The sequence below is a fragment of the Paralichthys olivaceus genome, chromosome 7 (genome assembly GCF_024713975.1).
Source record: "Paralichthys olivaceus isolate ysfri-2021 chromosome 7, ASM2471397v2, whole genome shotgun sequence".
Classification (NCBI taxonomy): Eukaryota; Metazoa; Chordata; class Actinopteri; order Pleuronectiformes; family Paralichthyidae; genus Paralichthys; species Paralichthys olivaceus.
This window is the reverse complement of record NC_091099.1, coordinates 20065146-20089173: the sequence shown is the minus strand read 5'-3', so window position 1 is coordinate 20089173 and position 24028 is coordinate 20065146. Positions and strand designations below refer to the sequence as shown.

The window sequence follows — 24028 nt, the reverse complement described above, 5'->3', positions numbered from 1 at the left end:
TTCACTGATGTAGGTCTTTGCATTTCACACTGCATTGGACGGAAAAATCAACTCATTACAACAGCCTGAGGCACTAATGAACCATCAGAGGAGACATCAGTGGCATTGACTATGACCCCACAGAGGTTAAGGAAGGCAAGTTTATTCATTCGAAAATTTCAGACCAAACGGCAATTCAAAGTGCTTTTTACAGACACAAAACAGATACATTTGATAAAAGAGAGGAAACAAAACAGAGACAAACAGTTGAAATACAGTCGATTTAAAATATAAGACGAGCAGAGGTAAAACAGTGTAACATCTGGAAAAGCAATGGCAAACAAAAAAACCTCGATTTAGCCTTAGGGCAATAAGATTGATCCTCTCTGCTTCAGCTACAGTCTGGTTTTACATTATTCTAAAAGAATTTACAATAGAATGTCACAATATGTCTATGAAACTATACATTCATACTATTATTAATTGTTCGTTAATTTGGTAGCATTTTCGTGGTGTGACTGATTTTACTAATTGCATGAGTACCATTCAAAGTTATTTCCTCGCTCCCCCTTTATTGAAGGCATGATGTTAAGCTGCTTTCAGAAATGCTCTGAACTCCAGATAATCTCCTGAAATTTTCTGGAGGGGCTGTATGTGAAAATGTAAATGTCCCAATGTCAACTTGGAAAGACAAAAAGTGGGAGAGGGGATAAGGGTCGATGCCAGTGACAATGTGCTGTCTACAAAACGGGATTTCCGCAGTGAGTTCCACATCTAATGACCTGCCTCCTATTTGCTCCACCTAGGCACATAACCTCACCTGAACAGTCCAGAGATATTCCTGTTATTGCAAACGCCTCTGACGGTACAGTTGGTCCCAGAAAACATATCCCTGCACCTACTTTTCACCACTTTTATTTATATTTGTTTGAAACAGTGTCCTTTTCACGCCAGCATGCCCAGTGTATGGGAATGGTCACATGGTATGCATTTTCAGGTGTGTTTGTATGAACAGAGATTATTTACTGACGGACTCTTCTGAACAGAGATCATTTTAGTTTTAAGATGCCATTTTAAAGGAAAACTTTGCATGGAAATTGCCTAAATTCCTGGGACTTCCCACCAGCCAGTCAGAACTGAAGAAGAAAAGAGATCAAACATCCTCAAGTATCAACAAACAAGACAAGTTTTCTTGGATAACCTTGATCTGCTTGACTGAGAATCTTCACAGACAGTTACGTGGCACATAGTTTTTTAATAAAAAGCTTGCATCTCCAGAAAAATCATCATTTCAGCTACAGCCTTGTTTGTTTGAGATGTAATTCCATGCATTTTTCATTTGAGTCACAGAGGGAAGAACGTACGCTCAGAATTCAAATTAAAACCTCAATGACATTGCTCACATTTTTCTAATGTCAACATATTTCCCTGTGCTGATTAGCTTGATTAATTCAATTTACCTACCGTATATTCTGCTTGGTCAGGACAGTAAATTAGCATGATGTCCATGTCCAACCATACAAGCTTATTTCCCATTCTTATTTTGCGCTGTCCAGATGTAATTTTTCCCTTAATACTCGACTTGTCCTTGTTTCAACTCGGACCAATTCATGAGAAGTGGGTGGAAATGAAAACAAGCAAAGTTGCTTTCATTGCATAGCAGGGACATGGAGAGTTCACTGAAGTGTTTGGAGGCTAAACCCTGACCAGAAAGCTGCTGTTAGTTTGTGTAATGTGTTTTTCTTCACATTTCAACAGATGTAGTTTGTTTGCTGTGGCAGTATCGGGACTGGCGGTTAGAGAACAGCCGTGCACATCAACAGTTTTGATATACAGACAGATGAGGAGAAATCTCTCCCGTCCCTTAAAACTGCACCTAAAATCTTGCAGGATACGGGTTCATTGGAGTTAAATCTTGCGGTGCAGATGGAAGCTCTGTGGCCTAGAGCCCCTTTCTGAGGTTGCTGACTTCAAAGACTTGACATCTGTTGATTTTGGCAGAATCGGAGAGAAGCAGAGATGCTGAGCACTTGTTGGGGAAGTGTGGGCTATTGTATGGGCCTTGGCTTCGGAAGGTAGGAGATTCAGAGTCAACACTGATATCGGCACATCAGGGTTTCTTGAGTCAGTGGAGACGTGTGTACGGGTTGTGTAAGAAGTGTACCCTGTAACAGTGGTCTTGTTGATTTTAAATTGGTTTATTGAATTATTTAACCATAACCATTACTTGGACACCAATGATTTAACTATTGACTTTATTCACAATAAGACATTATTTCCATTAGTTGTTTGCATGATTTTTAATATACAGTAATATACCATTTATATTCATGTTAACATGATACAGAGCATTGTCAGATTATTCATTTTTTTGCAATCAGGGCATGCATACATTATAGTACAATTAGGACATGTACATGTCTACATAATGAGACAAAGGTTGGAATACTCTGTTCATTCGATTAGTTCTGAGTATGATCTTATTCAGGTTATGGTCAATAGCAAATGCTGTTTAGATGGCAGTGACATCAAAACTATGAAGGAACAAAAAAGTGTTAAACAAACCATTTATATTTTAGATTCCTCAAAGTAGCCACCTTTTGCTTTGATGTCAGCTTTGCACACTCTTGGCATTCTTTCAATCAGCTTCATGAGGTAGTCACCTAGAATGGTTTTCAATTAACAGGTATGCCTTGTCAAGAGTTAATTTGTGGGATTTCTTGCCTTCTTAATGAGTTTGAGACCCTCAGTTGTATTGTGTATATATATATTTTGTTCAAAGAGATTTATCTAACTCTGTTCACGTAACTTTAGAGTAATGATGGCTTTAACTGTTGTGAAGGTTGTTTGCCTCATCTTTGTGATGGATTGATGCTTGGTTTAATTTATTTGTTGACAGTATGTTGGGCTGATTCAGATATCTGATTCTGGATGCACATTTATTCTGTTTTTTCAAATTTTTCTTTAAACAGAAATGCAAAGGTGACGGGGGGGTAATTAAATGAGACTAACTTTTGTTGTTTTTTCTGTTGTAATTAACGAATTAGAGAGTATTGTATTTACCACACACTGATGATGTAGATGGTCCAGTCTAGGCTCTCTGCAGATGTAGAGTAGCAGTTTTGTCAGTGATGTGGGCTGGGGAGGGAACAATCCCATGCTTTCATGCCAGAGATGGATGTGTGGGATGAAGATCAGCCTGCTCCTCATTCTCTATCTGTTTTTCTCTGTCTGCAACCCATTGAGTTTGCCAATCTCTCAAATCTCACATTACGCCCCAGCCAGCCCAGTCTAGGCAGCACAGCTCTAATCCCTGTCTATTCTGAGACAGCTTTATGTATTATTATTTAATATGTATTATCAAAGAATCCACTGTAGCAACTTTTGCTTAAAAACTTTGATCTTTATATAACAAGGCTTTCATCCTACTTTGTAAAATGTAGGAAATATTGGATACATTTGGAAGGCAGTCATCTAAGTGATCATACTGTATGTGTTATGTTCGCAGTATAAATATACAGACTGGAAACCTCAATTTAAAAACTATTCAACATTTCGTACGGCACCGTTTGTCTGTTACATGTTGTTGATGCAGATTGACTCAGTGGGTGGGGATCACTGAAATAAACCCACCCACTGGCTTATTTGATCATGTTTCTTCATGTGAATGGTAATTTGAAAGTCAGTACTTCCCAGTGGTGTCCACTGTTCAGCATTTAACAGCACCAACTGAAGTGCTGTTCAGTGAGGATTTTTGGCAAAACACCACCATTGCAAACGCTGTCAAGGGAGAACTTTGAGTTATTGGGAGATACAAATACTTGCTCTATCTCAGTGTTGAAAATTACCCTTGGCTTGTGGTAAGTCTTGTTAGCATAAAAACTAGAATTAAAGGGAAAATCCGAGGTTGGTTCTGTTCAACCAGAAAAATATTGCAGCCAAAAAAGCTCTCAGTATCTCATTTGACCTTGCAGAAAGTAATAACTACCATATTTACCTAAGTTGAGGAACCATAAGAAAATATCTTGCTCTTAAGCTAAATGTTCCACCACATTTTGAAAACTTTTTTTGTCTGATTTCTGGTGCTTGGCAGGTACTTGACAGTGGGTTTAAGCTAAGCTTTGTTGCTGGACATTGGTGTCTACAGCAGTTGATGTTGGCTGCTCAGAAATTAACCACAAACCAAAAAAGCCTGTAGAGCTTTAGTTAAGTATTACTCAGTCTCTTAGGTTTTTCGCACCCCCCCAACAATACCTAAAAATAAAAAAGCGGTCCCATACACATAGAAGACATCCACGAAGTTTTCGAGAGCTTACGGCGATTAGATCCAATGCCGTTGCGATGTACTCTATCAGCTGTGTTGTTTATGTGTGAAATATAAAAAAGTCTGAACCCAGTTGTGGGGACATTTTCCGGAGTTCAAGTCTGAAAAAAAGCCTATGTTTGGTGTATTTCCCTGACAAAACCATAATCAAATAGCAAGTTTATGTGTGACTTTGTTTTTGTGAAGCCTGTTTTAGTATGTTTAGCACGTCTGTAGCAGATAAAAACTGTTTGGTACAAATGGGAAAACCCAAACACATTTCTATTGCATATATTTCACTTCACACATTGGCAACTCCAAACAAGAGGGACCTTGTCTCGCTACAGTCTCCATGGACGCTGTGAGGGGAGCGTGGGCTGGAGCAGAACTGGAGAGTTTTTCCTCAGTGTCAGTGGGTATAGACCAGATTCCTCTCTCCTTCTTTGAATGAGGCATAAAGTCATATTGCATGCCACAGAGGTCCATATCTTTAATATTTCAGATGCAGTAGCTACTAAAATTAGATTCAGGCCATTTAATTCAGCATATTAAAACAGGAGCACATATGCAACTTGAGATTCAAATAATCTTGAAATCGATATTTTAGTGCCTCAATTTCTCTGCTGTGCTCTGAAACTTCATCGTAGTCAAATGACACATTTGCTTCCAGGTTTATAAATTTTCTGCAGATCTGTATACTTCCTTGGGGGGGAAGTGTTCACGTCTTTGAAGCAAAGTTTCAGTGAAGTGATGAATTGTGCTGTAGTGGGTGGCTGTGTAGATCTAACGCTGATGTGCACGTTCTGATTCAAATTTATCATCAGTCAATACAGGTTTAACTTCATGTTGTGGGGACGGACTAAATTAGAGCCAAGACACCAAGTATTAACTTAATCCTCTGTATTCACATTCCCAGTGAGTTCAGGTTTGTTCTTATGTTCAGGGACGGGGGTGAAGCTCAGATTTTTATGTATATTTGGTTTGTTCATGCTCTGAGATGGGTTGTGACTACCTTTAATCACACAGGTTAGCACGACATACCTAAATGAAATTTGGGTTCCAGTTGTTTGTTTTTGTCTTATTAAATGTCACCAGGTCCCACAGACTCAGACCGGAGTGAAATTTGCTGTTGCCGTGGCATTTAGAGGCATTTCTCAACTGAATCGATAATATGCAGGTGGCATCGAGTGGGAAATGTCTGTGTTTGTGTGGTTTTGTCTGTCTCCATGTGACACTTATTGTCTTTCTCCCACAGTTTGTCAAGGCATCTTAACTAATGTAATCCATTCCCTTCTCTTTCACAGCCATTTGTCTTATGATTTATAGAGAACCTCATAAAACACACAAATGAAACACAGCCTCTTAATATGTCTGACTGTCACAAGTAGCTGCAAATAACTATCTTGACGACTTAGACCTGGTGCCTTAAACATAATTTTCTTAACAGTTTGCTTCCTCATCACACCTTGTCTGAGGCCACACACCTTGGGTTTGACGTTAGGTAAGGTTACAGTGTTTCATCGTCAAAAAACAATTATTATTAATTGAGTTAGTTTTTATCGACACTTAGCTTGAAATAATTATTCTGGACCTCATCAACTTGTAACACGATACAATAACAGGCAAGGCACGTTTATTTATGTAGCACATTTCAACAACAAGGCAATTCGAAGTGCTATACATAAAATATAAAAGACATCATGACAAATTCTAAAAGCAACATAAGATACTACAAAAAAGTATTAAAACATGAATTAAAAACAAAAAAAGTAAATATATTGAAATAATGACCATACCAAGCTCACTTGATAAGTCTTTGAATGGGTGAAAATAGAAAAAGTTAACTCAGCTTGAACGAATTTTGTTTTTCTTTGTAGGTGATTTGTGTCACTTGACAGTGACATAAGAGCATGGACTATTTTAGAAAAACATTTTTCAAGTATTTCCTGTTTCTACTTTATTTGACGCATTGGTTATTTATTGTTTACTATCAATCACTCTCAGGTCTCGTGCACACGCACATGCAGGCACACGCACACACACACACACACACACACACACACTGTCTGGTCTAGGCGACAGGGGACAGGGCCTGTCAGGACAGTCTGAAGTGTTTTGAATGCGACTTCAGTGTAGACTTGTCTTTCATTAGCATGCCAGGCTGTCAGTCGATGTCGACTCCCTCGCTGCCCCCAAAAAAGCTGCTCTCTTGTCTCACACACACACACACACACACACACACACACACACACACACACACACACACACACACTGCTGTTTCCTGCAGACAAACACTCTATCCTGGTTCTGGTGCAAAAGTCAACTATTAAAGCCCACTGCTGTATGTTAACATTTATCACAACGAGCAACTGTGGGGGCTTATTAAAAGTCATCTCTAAGCCGCCACTTTTGTCTGATGTCGCCATAGCAACAAAATGTCCCAAAGCAGTCTCTTGAGGCCTTATGGGGGAGAATTTGCCTCTGCCTGTAGCATCACCAGTAGCAACAGAGGTGGACGCCACTCCCTCTGCAGTTTCTGATTGGTTGTGATGGACGTCTCGATTATACCACTATGCACCACCATTCATTGCTTGGCATCGATCACCCCGCCCTCTCAAAATGCAGCCACAATCATGATGGAACGGCTCATCAGGGCTGAAGAATCTCAATCCTGCTACTTGATGGAGTTGCAATTAACTGTCAGGGCTGCTGTATAACCCGCTCGACTGTCTGGGGATCATCGTGGTGGGAGGTGGCGTGGCAGCTGTTGGAATGGGACATCAGTTTGGATGGCATAAGAACATTTTTTTTAGAAGGAAGGGTTGGCAATGAATATGAAATGAGTAGGAGACGTTTGTCCAAAAATATATATGTACATACATATATATACATATAAACCAGTGTTTTGGACAATATATAACTAATGATATAATATAATATAATAAAGCTAATGAATTAAAATATGTATTATTATCATCAACTATATCCAGTTAGTTTTCATAGTGTAACTAAAATAATTTATGTAAGCAATTTTATTTAGTTGCTTTATTGTGAAAGGTTGGTCAGTGAATTTGTGTTTCCTGTCATCATAAGCAGTGGATCTGTTTGGGACTTTTATTGTGAAGGTTCACCAATGGAAGCTGTTGTTTTGGGAGGCATACTGTCCTGGTTCAAGCACACATTCTTCATATCCTTATTATACTATTACCTCTTAATCCTGACATCCCTCATCTTGATCGTGTTTTGGACCCATGGAGGGAAGGGAAGTTGTCTTTTCTAGGTTTAATTTTTTGTGATATCTTTCAATTTACCCTCATTTGCTATTTGAGACCAGACAGACAAGGTACCAAAAGCTTAGGATATGGCATCAACTGGAATCAAACGGAGACGGTCACAGATCATTTGCTATTTTTCAAAGTTAATGCTTTACTCTTTTCAAAATGCAAGACTCCTTGGGATTATAACGTGTGGGATTTTATCAGTCCTTATCAGCCATTTTGTCTACAGTTATATTTTTTGTTGTTGTCGGCGGGTTTGTATTAAGCTCCGCCAGTTCAGCTCTGTTTACTTTGAGCCTCATGTTTGTGTGAACAGACAAATTCTCCCATGTCCACACACTGTCAGCACAGAGGATAAGAGATGGTGGAATTAGATACCGTCTCACTACCTGTCGCTGTGCTGTCACAGATTGAACAAGCTGCTTGTCAAAGTAAAGCACTCCAGAGTGATCAAAGTGAAGCTGCTCTTCAGTTTTAATGAGGGGAATATTTTATTATATTCCTATTGAAGGTGACACCGTGGTATAGTGGTTTGTTCTAGCGCCTCACAGAATGAATGTTTGGCTGGGGGCTTTCTGCGTGGAGTTCACATGTTTTCCCTGTGTCTGCATGGGTCTTCTCAGGGACTCCAGCTTCATCCCACAGACATACAGGCTGGGGTCAGGTTAAGTGGAGCCTCTGAATTGACTGTAGATGTGAATATGAATATGAATGTGAATGTTTGTCTTGTCTTGACTTGTCTTGTCTGCATGTTGGTCCTGTGTTACGCTGTTGGCCTGTCCAGGGTGTACCCTGTCTCTTGCCTCGCCCGAGGATAAGCGCTATAGATAATGGATGGATTGATTGATTATTTATGTTTTAGCCATGCTAGTGGCCTGGCTCTCTTGAAGATACAAATAATGACATCAGTGTGTTAGCATGGTCACTGTGAGCATGTAAGTATCTGGCTCTAAGCACCAGTCAGCCAAATCATGGTCTTATTTATGTGTGGTAAACAAACAAAAGTAAAGCTTGTTTGTCTTCAGCAATCATCTTCAAGTTTAAGTTCAATTAAATTTTATTGCTAGCATTAAACCGCTTGAGTGCCCCTCAGCAAACCCCTGAATCCCAGCCCGCTGTAGCATAGGTCTTCTGTAGGTGTCCGAACAAAATGAGAATTTTGCCAGTAGGGATCAATAAAGTATCACATTATGCTATTAACCCTGAGTACTGTAGGCAGAAATTCTGCAGCTTTGAGGTGCGGAACAACCGCTTGAGTCACAGATACGGCACCACTGACACATTTTTCCTCCACTTTATCTCTTCATGTTAACCTGCGCCCACGTAGCGCCGGCACAGCTGAAGAGCAGCCGATAGATGGGATGGCTTGTTACTATGCTGATTATATTAACTTGGCACTTATGTCCTACACTCTTGTTACTTTACATCCCAAACAATAGATGGTTGTATTGTCTGAGATAATGTTTGACTAATGCTGTAGTAAGATATATAAAACACTTCTTTTGCAACATAAATAGCTTAAATAGCCTTCCAAAATCCTTCCTCTGTCAAGGTTGTCAGTGTACTCACAATGGATCTTAATTGCCGTGAAGGCACAAACTGAAGAGAGCTGCCTAATTTTTAGTCAGTGCAGGCACTGTCGTAATGAGCCTAAGCATTGTTCACGCTTCTACATGCTCTCCCCAAATCACAGGGCTCCATTCCACTGCCATTCCTGTTTATGCAAATGCATAATATTTTCATTATCTCTGCAAAAAGGCATTTAATAGGCACTCTGTTCCTCAGCCCACTGAAGAGCAGCTATAATTGGAGTCAGGCAGGCGCTGAGGCAGGGGTCCAAAACGTCACAGTTGATTTGAATGTGGACAAGTGTCGAACAAGCAGTGATCAGATTTCCAGGAAATGCTCCTGCGAGGGGTCTGAATAATTAGAATGGGTTTATTCTCAAAGTACAGTGAATGTTGAAGAATGAGCCCTTGAGACTGTAAGGATGAGCTTATACAGCTGGACTCAAAGGGCAAAAATCAAATCACAGAGACACAGGAGGAATATAACAGGAGTAATTAATGATAGGACGTAAATATGCTCTACAAAATAACTTGCTATGCTGACTGAAATCTACCAAACCGAGGGGAACAGTCTTGAGTCTGAGGTTAAGAACAGCATGTTATTGCAGAGTTATGGTGGATAAGGTGTGGCTGAGGAGCTGGCTCAGAGGAACAGGTAACTGCAGAGAGTAAAGATGATCCTGGCAAACAGAAAAACAGTGATTATGATAAAGACGGGCAGGCACAAAACAAGTCTTAAATACCACAAGGTAAATTGATGCTCTAGCAGAGTAATAGTTATCTGGCCGGTCCTTAAATACTGCTGTCAGGTGAGTGAGATAAATGAAGGATATGAATCAGGTGTGTATTAGAATTGTAAGGAGGAGAATGACCTGGAGCCAGTGGTGGAGGAAACGCTCAAACGTTTTACTTCAGTAAAAGTACACATATGTAGACAACAATGTACTCAAGTAAAAGTACCACATCAGATTTTTTACAAGTCAGTAAGTACTTGCTCATCTTCCCTAACTAAGTGTACATAATTTTGGTTGAGTCTTGGGGGTAGGCTCATATTTTGGAAGGCGGGTCACATTTTGACCTGAAGATGAAAAGTCCATGGAATCACACAAGTTATTACGTACAAATCACCCTGAGAGGAAAATCAGTGTCTGCTCCAGAGTTCATTGCAATAATCCTGTAGTTCTCAAGACATTTTCTTTAAAATCACATGCAAGTGGTGAACTATTACTTCAGCCACACCATGATTGTGTGGGATAAAAAGTTTATTAATTTCACTCAAATTTCTGCAGGGACACAGACAAGGGCCCCCATCCACAGCAGAGGACAACTACTCAACATAAAAACATTGATTAATTTAACACAGGTTTTATCGGTTTTGGAAATGAGGCTGCATTTAAGCAAGAGTGAATTTGGGACTTAAAAGTCATGCCTCGCTGATATGTGAAAATTAATATGTCCAACTGTGTAGCTGCAACAAATACCCCAGAGCTGCAGTGGATAAACAAAATGAAAGCCAGTCGAGCCTTGTCACGCTGACAGTTTAGATTTTAGATATATTTTTCTGCTCCAGCTGTCCGCTACTATGTGATGCTAATGAAACTGGCTGGTTAACATTACTTATTCCAACTGATTAACACTGTTTGCTCCAAGCTTGTTCACACATTGCAGGTTGAAAGGTTATTTTTAATAATCAGTGTTGATCATTTTACAAATCCATTTTTTGGGGGGTGCTGAAGGGCAAATTGAAACACATGAATGGCATTTGTTAGAATATTCAAGCTGTAATTGAATATTATTTGAATATCTGCCAACTTGTCTTTCATCTTGTCCAAAGGCAAGCGATTAAAGGGGTCTTGATGCTGTTACTCATGATGTATGAGGGTTTATTTGCAAAATGTTTAATATGTATTACATTGGACAAGAAATAACATTTCAACACATGCAGTGTTATTGTAGCAACAAAATAAAAAACTCTGCTCACATAGTGCCAGGACTCATTTGGTCACCATAATGCGTTGGAGTTGTATTTGTGGTGTTGTTGGAAGGCCTGCTGGGCTTCTCTTCAGCAGCACTGTGGAGTCTTTACCTTTTTGTGGGCTGTCAGCACAGAAAAAAAACGATGCACTGGTGAAGTGTTTATGTTGTGAGACAAGTGCTACAACTGCGATACAGGGATAAGAGATGTTCACTGGAGGCTGAGTGTTTTGCTGCCACTTTGACTGTGCCTGACGAATAATGTTTCAATATTAAAGTTTAAACCACAGTTTTTTGTATTATGTTTTCCCTGGTCTAACTTTGTTATGGCAGAATAATAACGGTAATGATGAAGGCAGTATTTGCTGGTGGCTGTTGGGGAGTTATGGCATTCAGCTGGGAAAGTTTTGGAGGCCTGATGATTTATTCAAATCACTTTTTATAAGATAAGATAAGATCTTCCTCCACCTTCCTTGTTAAGTATATAACAATATGTCCACAAGATGACTAACTTTAATGAAATGCATGGCTGTGATATAATTGCCTTTGTTAAATGTGCATATTGCATATTCAGTGGTTTAAATATTTCACACTTAACATTATTACATCATAAAGATTTTATTAGCCATAGTTTATGTTTGCTCACTTGTTGAGTTTACTTACTGGCAGTTGTAAAGATGGGGTAGGTTAAGGGTGGGTCTGGTAAGTTTTCTCTGAAATATTTTTTATCTTAATGGTTGAAATCCTCCTCATGTTTCAAAAGCCATCAATAAATAAAGTTGTCTGTGAAAAAAAAATGGTGTTTGGGTCCTTGCAGGACTTTCATTCCTACCAGATGAAATGATTGGCTGGTGTGCCTGTCTGTCACTAACCCACCCACCTGCAGGCACTCTGCACAATGAAGACATAACTGGAGTCTTGGGCTAGAGAGACATACACTGTTGAAGTAGAGACGATAGTCAGAAATTAGTGAGGAAGTCAGTGAGAATTGTCTTCTACCAGTTGTCAGTCAGTGCACATGCATGTGTTTTTGGGCTGTAGTAGAGGAGGGGGTCAAGAGGAGAGGGTGGGATGTTTGGTTGCATATTTTTAAGTGTAGCCTGCCCTTAGCTTTTCCAGGATTACCAACTTTAAACAACATCAAGGTTATGTCAGTGACCTAAGAAATGTTTGTGGTTATTGAGTGTATTTAAATGAAAACTGTTTTTGCTTGATATGTGTACAGATCGAATCAGTCATTACTTATTCCTATCCCACCCATTGTTATTCCTCTTACAATAAGTAAGAACAGTGAGTGGTATTAGCATTTTAAATATTGAATGCAACTAAAAATTGAACTAATTCTCATGATAAAATTCTCAGATTTATGCTCCTAATATGTTGTGTTGTCACTGTTGATTCTGCATTCCTTTTCAATACGTCATAATCCAATACTATATTACCTTATTGTAGATGGTACTGTACGTCAGTGCCCTGGCAGCGCTGTCTCAATGCCAGTGATGTCAGCAATGCTCGTGTCTGCTGCAGCTATTACTGGCACCATGTTGTTCCCAGGCTGCCAGCAGCGCGGAGCGACTGCCCTGGCTGTGTCAGTCCCACCTCACCCCCTCTGTGCTGCCGGAGAATCTCCTTATTTTACTGGGTCACAATGAAACCAAGGATTGGAGGGAGGGGGTGGGCTGCTGTGGCAACATAAAAGCGCTGTGATATAATGAGCAAAATGATGCTTCTGCCGAGGGCCTTGAGGTCATACGCCGGTGTTGTAGCAGCGGCACTTTACCAGTGCTTTCTGTCTCAAGAATAAATAATGGGTGCGACAAAGAGGCTTAGGTGGATGGGTGCCAAGCCAGGGGTTCTGTCAGTGATGAGCTAAAGAGCAAACTGCATTAGCTGCAGATGCATCTCCAGGTAGCCATCTTTGTGATAGAATACTGAAATCTTATTGAGGTAGTATTGCTTTTTCCAATAACCTACATCGGCATAACTCTCATTCTAAAAGTTTTATGTAACTGAAAAGTGTAGCTGACCCCACTTAGAGGTTATAATCACGGCAACACAGATACGCCACAAAATCCTAGAATTGGGTAATTACCATCATTACATATATTTGCATACAACCAGGCACACTGGAAGCATTCAGTTCACTCTGTGTCACACTGTCAGACACAGAATGTTTGGTTTTAACAGAAAACCACTTTAGACTGTTAGAAACCTTGATTTAATCAAACAAGGGAGCGATTCTGAAGGAGTGATGTGGAGAGTGTGAGAAAACCAAATGACAGGCTGCTTGTATTTGTGATGTGTGGGTGGGTTGGTGGTAGACATGGTATGTGATGGCTGTGAAACCTGAACGAGTGATGGCATGGAACTGAACCAAATGTGTCACTGCCTAATGTTCACTGGGCCGAGGAAGGAACTGACTGGCAGCAGCAGCCTGCCAGGAATTCAGCAGTGTGACTGAGTGTGTGTGTGTGAGTGCAACTGTCTGTGTATGTGTGTGCATTTGTAGTGGTCAGATTATATTCCATCTCTTTACCCCCTTGCCAGTTATAGTACCAAGCCAGCCTATTATACACAGGGAGTTGAGTGTATATAGCATTTGCCCACATTCACATACATGGAGAGGAACAGAAGTAATGAGGGCACAGCAGTGACCATGTGGACACAGGTAAATAAGAAAAAATGAAGTAGTTAAAGGGTCTGTGCTTTTCTGCTTCCAGCTTTTCATTATTCTGAGGAAGCTTCCTGCTTCTGCTCATAGCAGCACTGAGCTGCTGGCCTGGCTGCACTGTCTATCGAGCCAGTGTCTCTCAGATGTTGTTTGGACCTGTGCTCCATACTAGTAGCTCTGCTAATGTAAGCTCTTATATTTTGGTTGGCAGGCTAGTGACAGCTTCAAGAGAAAATTCCAGAGTATCCAGTCACATTTTATTCATGTTAACTACTAAAACAAACAACGCATGAAAAATGCATGAAACTAGAGAAATATGAGTCTAATTTTCAGTATTTTATTTGGTGGTCTACTTGAATATATTCAAATACATCATTTGTCCTATATGATGCAGCCCTGCTTTTCACCCCCTGTTTTTGCCTTTGGCTCGGCTCCCAAAACTCCAGTCTGCTTTTATTTTTCAACTTACAGTGGCTTACAGTGTGTGACATGCCCCTTCCAGAGAGGCTTCCTGATCAGCAGTAAACGCCTCTGTAGCCACGGTAACAATGGCGTTGGTTTTGCTGTATCGATCCTAAGCAAAACTAACCTGCAGTCTTAGACATTATATGAAAAAAAATCCAGGAATGTTTCAGGCTCTTCAGAACAGAGATTAACTTGGGCCTCTGCCATTTAGCACAACTTTGCACATAAAAAGCTCTGGCACACTGTAACAAAACTCAATGTGGACACTTCAAGTTAAATAACTAGATTTTGTTTGACAGATGTTTTGCTCTAGCAATCCAACATTTTGGACCAAACTGTATATGTCTTCGACGAATCATTGTTTACTAGTTTACATGGGCCAGGGCACTAAATCTTATACAATATTCTAGTATCTGTAGATATTGAGCTAGAAGTCAGTGAACAAGAGGTTTTAGAGTGACTGAAACAAGTGTCAGATTGTGTAGTTGTTATGTTTGGTAGTGTAACTTGATATATGACTTATCAAATTGCCATCGATTCAGTGTTTTTTGTTAATAAATAGATATTTTAAATCGAAGTTTTCGACACTAAGAGCTTAAGATTTCTATTTTATGAATCTTGTTCTTTTTAAATAATGTTTCTGGCTTAAAGTTGATGCATTTGTTGTAGGCTGGAGGCTGAAAACATGATAAATGAGCTCTTCGAACATTTCGGTGGCTGTACAAATATAATGGGAGCTCCTGTGCCAGTGGGCCACTCTGCAGGCTGCCCCAAATCAACAGTGATAATGTTTTAATCTACTTCTGTGCTGAGGCCAAATCAGGAACCCATTTGTAGCTGTGGCCTTGCGCAACTCAATTAGGTGATGTTTATTTAAACATTAGGCCGTGAACTAGTGTCATCTAGTCTTTTGCAGCCTTTGTGTGTGTGTGTGTGTGTGTGTGTGTGTGTGCATGTGCTTACATTCCTGTGTGTGTTTTCACATAAGTGTAAGAAGGGGTGTTGGTCTGTGAGCTCTCCCATAGATTTTCAATTACCGTCTTTTATACAGAGCAAATAGGCCCTCTGAGCACATCACAGACAGTCCAGTCTAAAAAGAGACAAAATGTGGAGTTCGATACAGTGATTGTACCGTTAGGCAGCAAGGGATGAGTAATGTGTCTTTTAGTTTAGTATTTTTGTTTCCAGCTTTGGTTTGAACCACATCTTCCATGTTCTTGGTTATTAAAAGTAACTTTTGAAGATTTGAAATGAAATATCGCAGCTGTGATGTTTGTTCATCCAGAATAAAATAAGTATTATACTAGGATACTCCCAAACACGAGCAGTATACACTATACACTCTTGGTTACACATATATATCTCCCTCTCTCATTCTTTCTCTCTCTCTTTCTTTCTACCTCATACACACACGCGAGCACATACAGTACATTGTTAAACATGTGCAGTTTGCTCTGAATGGCAATGACCTTGCTGTGTGCCCCCCCCATATTGCACTGGCAGCCCTCCTACCCACCCTCCCTCGCTGAACTTCAAACACATTTCATGTGGAAAAGCCCTTTAAATAGATGTGACCTTTGACTGAGAGAACACCCACTCACCAAATCATTTAGAAACACTCTGTCTGCTACACATCTGTTAAAACACAGGCAGGGTGTGCAGCATCAAATCATACTAAGACAAATTCCTGCTATTTATTGGAGGTGAGAGTCAAAGCCAACAGCTCTGTGTTAAGAGACATCAGTCACAGTCAGATGAAGGTGTGGTTTGGCAGTGATGGTGATATTGATCACTACCGTCAATGAATGGGTAGCATTTAAGCTACAGCAAATCATTTGCACTTTAACGTCAGGCTTGGCAAAGTTATTAGATGATACATGGACACAAACTAAGAGGACACACATCTGAAATGAGACCGGCTGCTTCAATCAGCCTCACCATGTCTTACATGTATTTAGCTGGATTTCTATAATGCAAAAAATGAGCTTGTTCTAATAAGTGCTTATCAGTATCAAGTGTTTTCACCGGCTTTCATGTTGCACGCTCTTCAGAATGTAATGCATTTGCAAGTAGCAGCATTCTGATTTTGTCAAAAATCTACAAGTATTCATGCAAGTGTGACAACATTTTTAGACCCTTCATAATTATGTTAAGCAGACTGTTATTATCTGTGTGCAGCAAAAGCTTATTGAAAAGGGAAAATATCCACTGTATCTATATTACCTATTACTTTGATAATGATGCAGACTTTGTGTCTCTCTGCTCCTTTATAGTTGCAGCCATGTAGTTTAAGGCTGAGCAGGAAATCGCCTGTGTTATTGGAAGAAGTAGTTGCTGTTTACTAAGGAGGAAGGAAATGCTGCATAACTCTGGCTGAGCCGACAGGTGCCCTTTAGTGAGGCTGAGGACAAAATCAATGATGATCAATGATACTGATTAAATATCATAAAGTACTTGACCAAAGGTATAACAATATTAACTGTAACAGTAAAACAGGACTTATTTCTAATAATGCCCCCAAAAGAGTAAATAATCTAGAAAACATGCACAAGCCCAGAAGAGGAAAAGAGAAAAAGATTGGTGTCATTTCATTCTTCCTGCATTTTCATACACTCTAAAATTCTGTAGTTTTGGTTTATTACAACTATAGTGTTGTTTTTTGTCATCAGTTGTAACAAATTTTGAATTCACTACTGCTCTGATTCGCACCTCTAAGGCCCATAGATAGGATAAGCATATTATTAGCATAGTATTTTTTCCTGGGCTCAAATAAAGATTAAGATTTTGAGCTGGTGAAGTGATGTTAATGAGTTATTTGTGTTTAATGAAAATGTAGATCAACTTTTGTATATTTGCTAAATAAATCTGCATCGGAAATGTAAGTGTGTGCTTGTGTAGAAAAGATTGGTACACTTACTCATTATCTTCTCTTGCCACTGACAACTGGGATTTTCATATCTATAAAATACCTGACATTGCATTCTGGAATTGTTTTCCCTGCACATGCTGTAGACACTATAGTTTAATTGTGGAAGTTTTAAGGGAACTGTTCAATAAATAGATTCTCATAAACAGAACTGACATCCTCATATAAAACGAAGGATTATAAATGTAATATGAGTCCGCCAATGTTTGGTATGTGTGATCGTGTGTTTACATGAGAGGTGGGTCATGTGCTGCAATGGGCTTTCCCATGTTTATTTAACGCTGGGAGTTTAGCGCCCGCCCTCAATAAATGTCATGTGGACATTGACAGGGGCAGAAAAGTCAAACAAAGTCAAACACTGTCAGATGCTGAGGCGTAGAGAATACTGAGTGAAGGATAGTGAGGGATTTTGGACTTGGTCGTTTTACAAGAACCTTTGGTGTGAGATGAAAAATCAATCTAAACAGATTTAATATTAAATTAGGCATACATTATACATTAATTTAATATCCAATCAATTTGAATCAATTAGGAGAAACCTTTCCCTCTCAAAAACCATTACACTGCTGTATTGTCTTGCTAAGAACCACAATGTTGTAATAGGGTTATTGACTGACAGTTAGGTGGTAACAGCCAACCACTAATTCTGATGTTGACTAGCAACAGAGTAAGTGAAGGAAATTAAAAAAAGAAAGACCTGACAGTTTGATATTTGCCTATAAAGTCACTGCCACAGTTTCAGCACTGAAGGGAAAGTGATCATCAAGATAAGCCAACTCTTATTGGCTGGATGACAGAGGAAAAAAACAGACAAACCCATTGTGACTAATGGTTATTTTTCATGATGGATTCATTTGTATTTTAATTTAAGTATATTATTGTATGTATGTCTAGTAAAAGTATATCACAGTACCTCAGAACCCAAGGCAATATCTTCAATCTGCTGAGGCCAAAGCCACTTAATTTATTATGATATACATTCTCATCATTTAGAAAATTAAACCAGCATTTTTTCTTTATTTTTAAATTTATAAATGATCAAATCTGTGGGTGATTATTTTTGAGTCTGTTGAGTTATTAGTGAATCATTTCACTTATAGTATGTTTTACTGGCTGCAGGGACAAGCAGGAGTTAAGTAACACTAGTTCCTGGAGAAACAGAGTAACACCCAAGTCATATGACACAGCAGGTGCAGTGTGCCTTATAACCCAGACAGAAAGGGACCATGCGTTGTATGTGTGATCATGTGTGTTTACATGAGAGGTGGGTTGTGTGTGCTGCCATGGGCTGTCCCATGTTTATGTAACCCTGGACATTTAGCACCCGTCCTTCACAAATGTCATGCGGACATTGACAGGAGCAATAAAGTCAAGTGCAGAGGCTCAAGCGTACAGCTGACTGCAGCCCAGTGGTCAGGACCGTCTTGTCAGAGGAAAGGTTCACTTGCATTCCCTAATGTGGTTCAGTGAGAACTGAAGTCTGCTTCAGCTGCAGTATAGGGACGCACGCGGCACAGAGTGTAGGAGCAGCAGCAGCACACTTGCTAATGTTTGGGCTCCTGTATAGAGATGGACGACTGCATCGATGCAATGACAGAACATTGTTGATTCATGTTTTGCACAACATTCTTGTTTTTAGCGATTTAACACCATCACTTATCACAAGTTATTAGAGCACATACAGGAGTGATATTTACTTTTTGTTTGTTTGATTAGCTCCAGAGTTTATGAGACACATGTTTAACCTGCTACACAAAATGAAACGTGACGTGACTCGCACAACCAGGACATAAGGGTCGCGATATATATCAATATTGACTAATGTGAAAAAAGGTTTTTCCAAATCCCCCAGCCCCAGAGTAACTGCTCTGACGAATGGAAGTCAAGAGAAGATTAAAATCATTACAAAATAGAAGCATTAAACTGGCATGAAAGGGAGAGTGGTTTTTACATCTTTGCTTTCTCTCAGATGACAAAGTAATGAGCCATTTTGTCTGGACAGCTTGTTTGGGTTTCTGTGTTTGGTCAAGAATAACATGGCATGCAGTGTTTTCCACACAATTAGATTGTATCTGTGGCGGTAGCTGCAGGGCTCTGTGGTGGTTGATTGTTGCGATTGAACAGTGAGCCTCATCCTGACACAAACAAACAGCATGCTCGCAAATGCCCCCTAATGACAACTACACAGACACTACCAGTGGAATGCTGACTTTTGCCTGCCTGCCAAGGTCAGTAAAAACGATCTGGAATTTTTGACGTTTCTTTTATCCACTTAAGTGGCAGGATTTTTGTCTCTGTGGTGGGAAAAATAAGACTGTGGCAGCCCACCATGGTCTGTGTAATTAATGGGGAATGGGGGCAGTGTTGTGTCACAAACCTCCAAATGAATGTCTTAAGCTTGGATACTGGTGTGAAAGTGCCACATGTCGGTGGTGCTAATTGATGAACCACTGTGTCTGAAAAGTTTTTCCAGATTCAGTGTCTCTAACACAAAGCTTGTGTCAATTAAAATCCTGTGTGCATGTCAGAAGGTGCACACCTAAGAAACTGTAATGATGCTTTTGATGGAGACGCTGGGATTGATGTTAGAATCACAAATCAATATACTATGCAGGGTGTCTGAGTTTAGCTGATTGTTTTAGTCAACTTTCTGTTCACGGTTTTAATGTGAGAGATCATGCTGGAGCAGATCAAACTGAATTGATCTGATTCAAAGACTGACGGTGAAAGGGAGGAATCAGCTAGTTGTCTGGTAACAAAGCTTCTAAATTCCATTGTGCATGAATCAATACTGAAGTGTTCAAGTAAAGCAACATACAACTTTGTGGGGAAAAAATAACAGAATCCCAATTTGAGAGTTCACCAGCATGCAGCCAGTTGGGGTTTGTGAATATCAAGTCACTGTAGTTGTTCCTGAATAAAGCAGGAGATCAAACATCTGGGCTTTTTTCTTACTGCATGAAATGTTGAAATTCTTAAGATTTCGGTTCTGGTTAAGTTTAAGACCTATATGTTTACTGGTTGTAATAACAAGTGGAGTTTAATACAACAAGCCTTTCTGCTGACAGAAACACTACAGAAGAACTGGTGTCTCTGTTTATGGCTCGGCCAAACACAGCACACGTTGTTTGAATCAAAAACTGAGTCAATAATTGACCTCTTGCCATGATGCCAGGAGCCCCAGAGATCTGATTTCATGCTGCACACGCTGCAAGTAGTTTTCTTCACGGTGACAGGACTTGGTTACCTTGCTGAGATAATTTATTTACTTTAAACTGCTCCAGTTGATCCAGATGTTTTGACTCCTTCACAATAAAAGCATCCCTATGTTTCGCTATTGTATGTTTTGATGTGACAATGTGTGTAACGTCAGAAGTAACTTAATATAGCCCTGAAGGCGGAGACTGGATCAATGACTGGAGTATGTAGACAGTGAGGGAGTGGTAATTACTGTGTATAAATACTTTGACGGGTTATTATTGACTACATACCTCTGCCAAGGCCCAACAAATACACCTAGATTCAATCAAGCTGCACCACATGAAAATCCTAAGAAATATAACAATACCACATTTGTTCAAGGAAATCTAAGCTTTTTTTAAGATAATGCCAAAACAAATTCTGATATTCATGTTGATAAACACAAATATTTTTCAGACATTATTCCATTCTCTTTTCTGTTGTCATGTTTGCCGTCCTCTGACTCAGTCCATATTGTGGACCTGTCATATCTCCTGCTGGTAAACATGCAAACCCCACACCTTGGAAAGCTGCATGCAGAGTGTCAGCATCCAGGAGGCTATTTTAATCAGCGGGTGTTGGGCTTTTTTGAGAGGGAGCTCTTTTAATGATATGGTTGTTATGTAAGGCACTTATAGCTGGAGAGCGAGCAGGGAGAGGTAGACTAATGCCTAGTGGTCCCTGGAGATGGAAGTTTGTGGCACAACAGAGATGTTTGGATGAGTCAAACACATTATTGCAATTGTGGTGTGTTCTTTTAGGCTTTATGTGACCAGTAAAATAAATATAATAGATATTGAACAGGGGCCTTGAATGCAAAGCCTTGAAACAATACCTTTCAAAGTTTTTGTTTGTGTACAATGAGTTCATAGAAAGGTTTTTTCTCTGTCTAATGGGATATTGTACCATAATAGCACTGCAGGTATCACCATATAATACATCCAACATGCTCACCTTGGATTTCTTGGTATGAATAACAACAATAACTTTGTTTTTCAGATAACTGTGGATGAAACGTTCATAGAACAGCAGTTTATTCATGAAAGGGAAAATCAGTTTGCTAGGGTTATAAATTATAATTGTATAGCCTCAAATAACTAATTAAAACCAATTTAATCAGAAACATGAACATATTAAACATATTCAATAATAAATACCTAAAATGACAGAAATCATATTTAGGAACATTTTATTTAATGACCAAAACTACAGGAGTTGAGCTGTCTCATAGGGCTCCTGCTCTACACGACGAGTTAGGTGCCTCATCCCTTTTTCATTTTATCTGCCTCATTAATTCCCACTCAGTTTTACACAATTCCCTCAGAATAGCAATTAGATTGGTCAGACAACATAAATGGAGTCTGGATAGCTTTCTAGTCTTATTACAGTAATATAAATCTTGGTCTCAGTTCTTTTATGAATTTCCTGTTGTATGAAGATTAAAATGAAATGGACAATTCATGTAGAAGCAAAAACACGTGACATTCACCATTTATACTTTAGACACTGACAATTTTTATAATATCCAGTTCTACTGAGCCTACATTGGACACATCTCTCTGTGAAGTGGTAACTAAGTACACCACATGGCAAATGAACACAGCGATGTAAGGCTCATTGTGAACAGGTCTTTTACAGCATGTGTTAAAGGATCATCATTTAGAGTATATAAAGCTTTTAGCGCTTCTTCTATAATTTTTCCTTCAAAGCTCAGGTCATTGTTGCCTTGGCTGTTCTGAAATGACACTATTTTAAACCTTGCTACAGGATGAAATCCGAGCCACTGATAAACAACCTCTTATGACACTGACATGCTGTTCCCATTCATATTCTGTGAGATGGATTCGTCAGTGTCCCGGCAGAAGTGTCTCACATATCAACTCTGAAATAAACAAGCCTTCGTTTTAAGGATTGTGATCAATATCTGAATTTAATGTGAGAGAGAGAGAGAGAGAGAGAGAGAGAGAGAGAGATGACTGTGTCCTTTGTCATAAATGCCTCTTTAGCATTTAATAGTCTGGCAAAAAGATCAGAGTTAACATAGTGCCTTACTTTTTATTAGATCACTGTTCTGCATGCATCTTAGTGGCTGTCATCACTGCAAAGTTAACGCTGTATCATATGATGATTTATTGTCTTTTCATTACATCATTTTGTTTAATATTTCTCGTGACCAAGGTGTGTGGGCTTGCCGTGCTTCACACATTCACACTTGAGAATGTATCTCTGTCCTGTAGAGCAGTGTGAAAGCAATACTTCGCTGAAGAACAGCTTTTAGTGGAACACATTCACATTAAGATAATAAACCATTTATTCAATAAAAATATTAGAAGGGCCTTGATCCTGCTCCATAATTTTCTACTAATGAATTATAGTTCTCATTTAAATTTACTGCTAATGAAATAAAACATTTTTATGTAATCCATTTACATGATCCACCAAAGACCACTTCCATACATATTCATCCCTTTTTAAAGATCCACTCCAATGAAATTCAAGTTTTGACCTTTTTAAATATCCATATTTTTATATGATACAAGACATATGAGCAAAATAAGCAGTTAATGCCATTGATGAGAATTTCCACTGGGAAACTGACTGTAAATGATGATGGATGACGTGTCTCCACTTCCTCCCACTCTCTAGAAATGAAGTGGGGGATGGGCCTGCAGTATTGAAGTTCCACACAAGTTTTATCAATCGCATGTTAGCCTCAGCTGTCAATCATGACGTTTTAACCCATTTTTATGGCATCAAATAACTTATTACAACCATACTTGCTGGGAACATGAGAACTTTGGTAAAGGGGTTATTGCAGTATAATATCTGTTTACATGTGTGGAGATCAGATCATTTATCGGCCAAATGCAATAAATAGTATACTTGGAAAAGTACAACTCTGAAATTTAGATATTATGTAAAGTTTCTATCAGCTCCCCTTCTCACCGACACTGAATAACAAGACAACTTTAAAAGAAAAAAAACCTATAAAGCTATAAATGCACTTAAAGAGAAAGACAAGAAATAACTAAAATCTAATCTATTTAAACTAGGGCCTTATTCTAATATACACAGTTGTTAGTGTTATCTGTATGCAATCAATAAAGCCTATACTGTCAGCTGTGAATTGATAGCCTGCTGCAAGGTGCTTTGTTGAAATTGTGTGAGTATTGTCTGTTTTTATGTCTCTTTTACATTTCCTGCCGAATATTAACCATGATGCAACAGACATGACATCGCCGGCATGTTTATCAATAAAATGGCACTGACACACGGCTGCCAATGAACATCAGCTGTTGAATTTGTCGTGGCTGTGTAAATTGCGGCTCAGAAGCTTGTAGGAACAATCTGTTTATTTCTTTGTGCTACCACTGATTAATTATGATACGTCCTGTTCAGAAAGTTATTAATTCTTCAAGCCCCTCCGACTTTCCTGTTGAAATATTGAGCATATCCCCCTGAGGGACACCACTATCTAGAGCATGAGATGAGATGCTTTTGTCCAGTAACACACACTCCTCTGGAAGCATGACTAACACAATCTCTACCACATGTGCTGCTCTCCTCCCTTATGGTTTGGGAGCAAAGGTTGTTTATGCTCTTTGACACCCCTTTTTTGCATTT

The 24028-nt window shown here is 39.3% G+C and overlaps 1 protein-coding gene across 21 annotated transcripts in view; it reads left to right on the top strand.

Moving 5' to 3' along the window:
• Positions 1-24028, top strand: part of plekha7a (pleckstrin homology domain containing, family A member 7a) — a 116434-nt gene that overhangs the window by 31201 nt on the left and 61205 nt on the right. Inside the window, exon 1 of one of the 21 annotated variants that reach the window (XM_069529056.1) lies at positions 13658-13770. The exons of the other annotated variants lie outside the window; for them this stretch is intronic. The gene's annotated coding sequence lies outside the window, so the exon portion shown is untranslated. Of the gene's footprint in view, positions 1-13657; positions 13771-24028 lie in introns of those variants that run through there. 21 annotated transcript variants of the gene reach the window in all.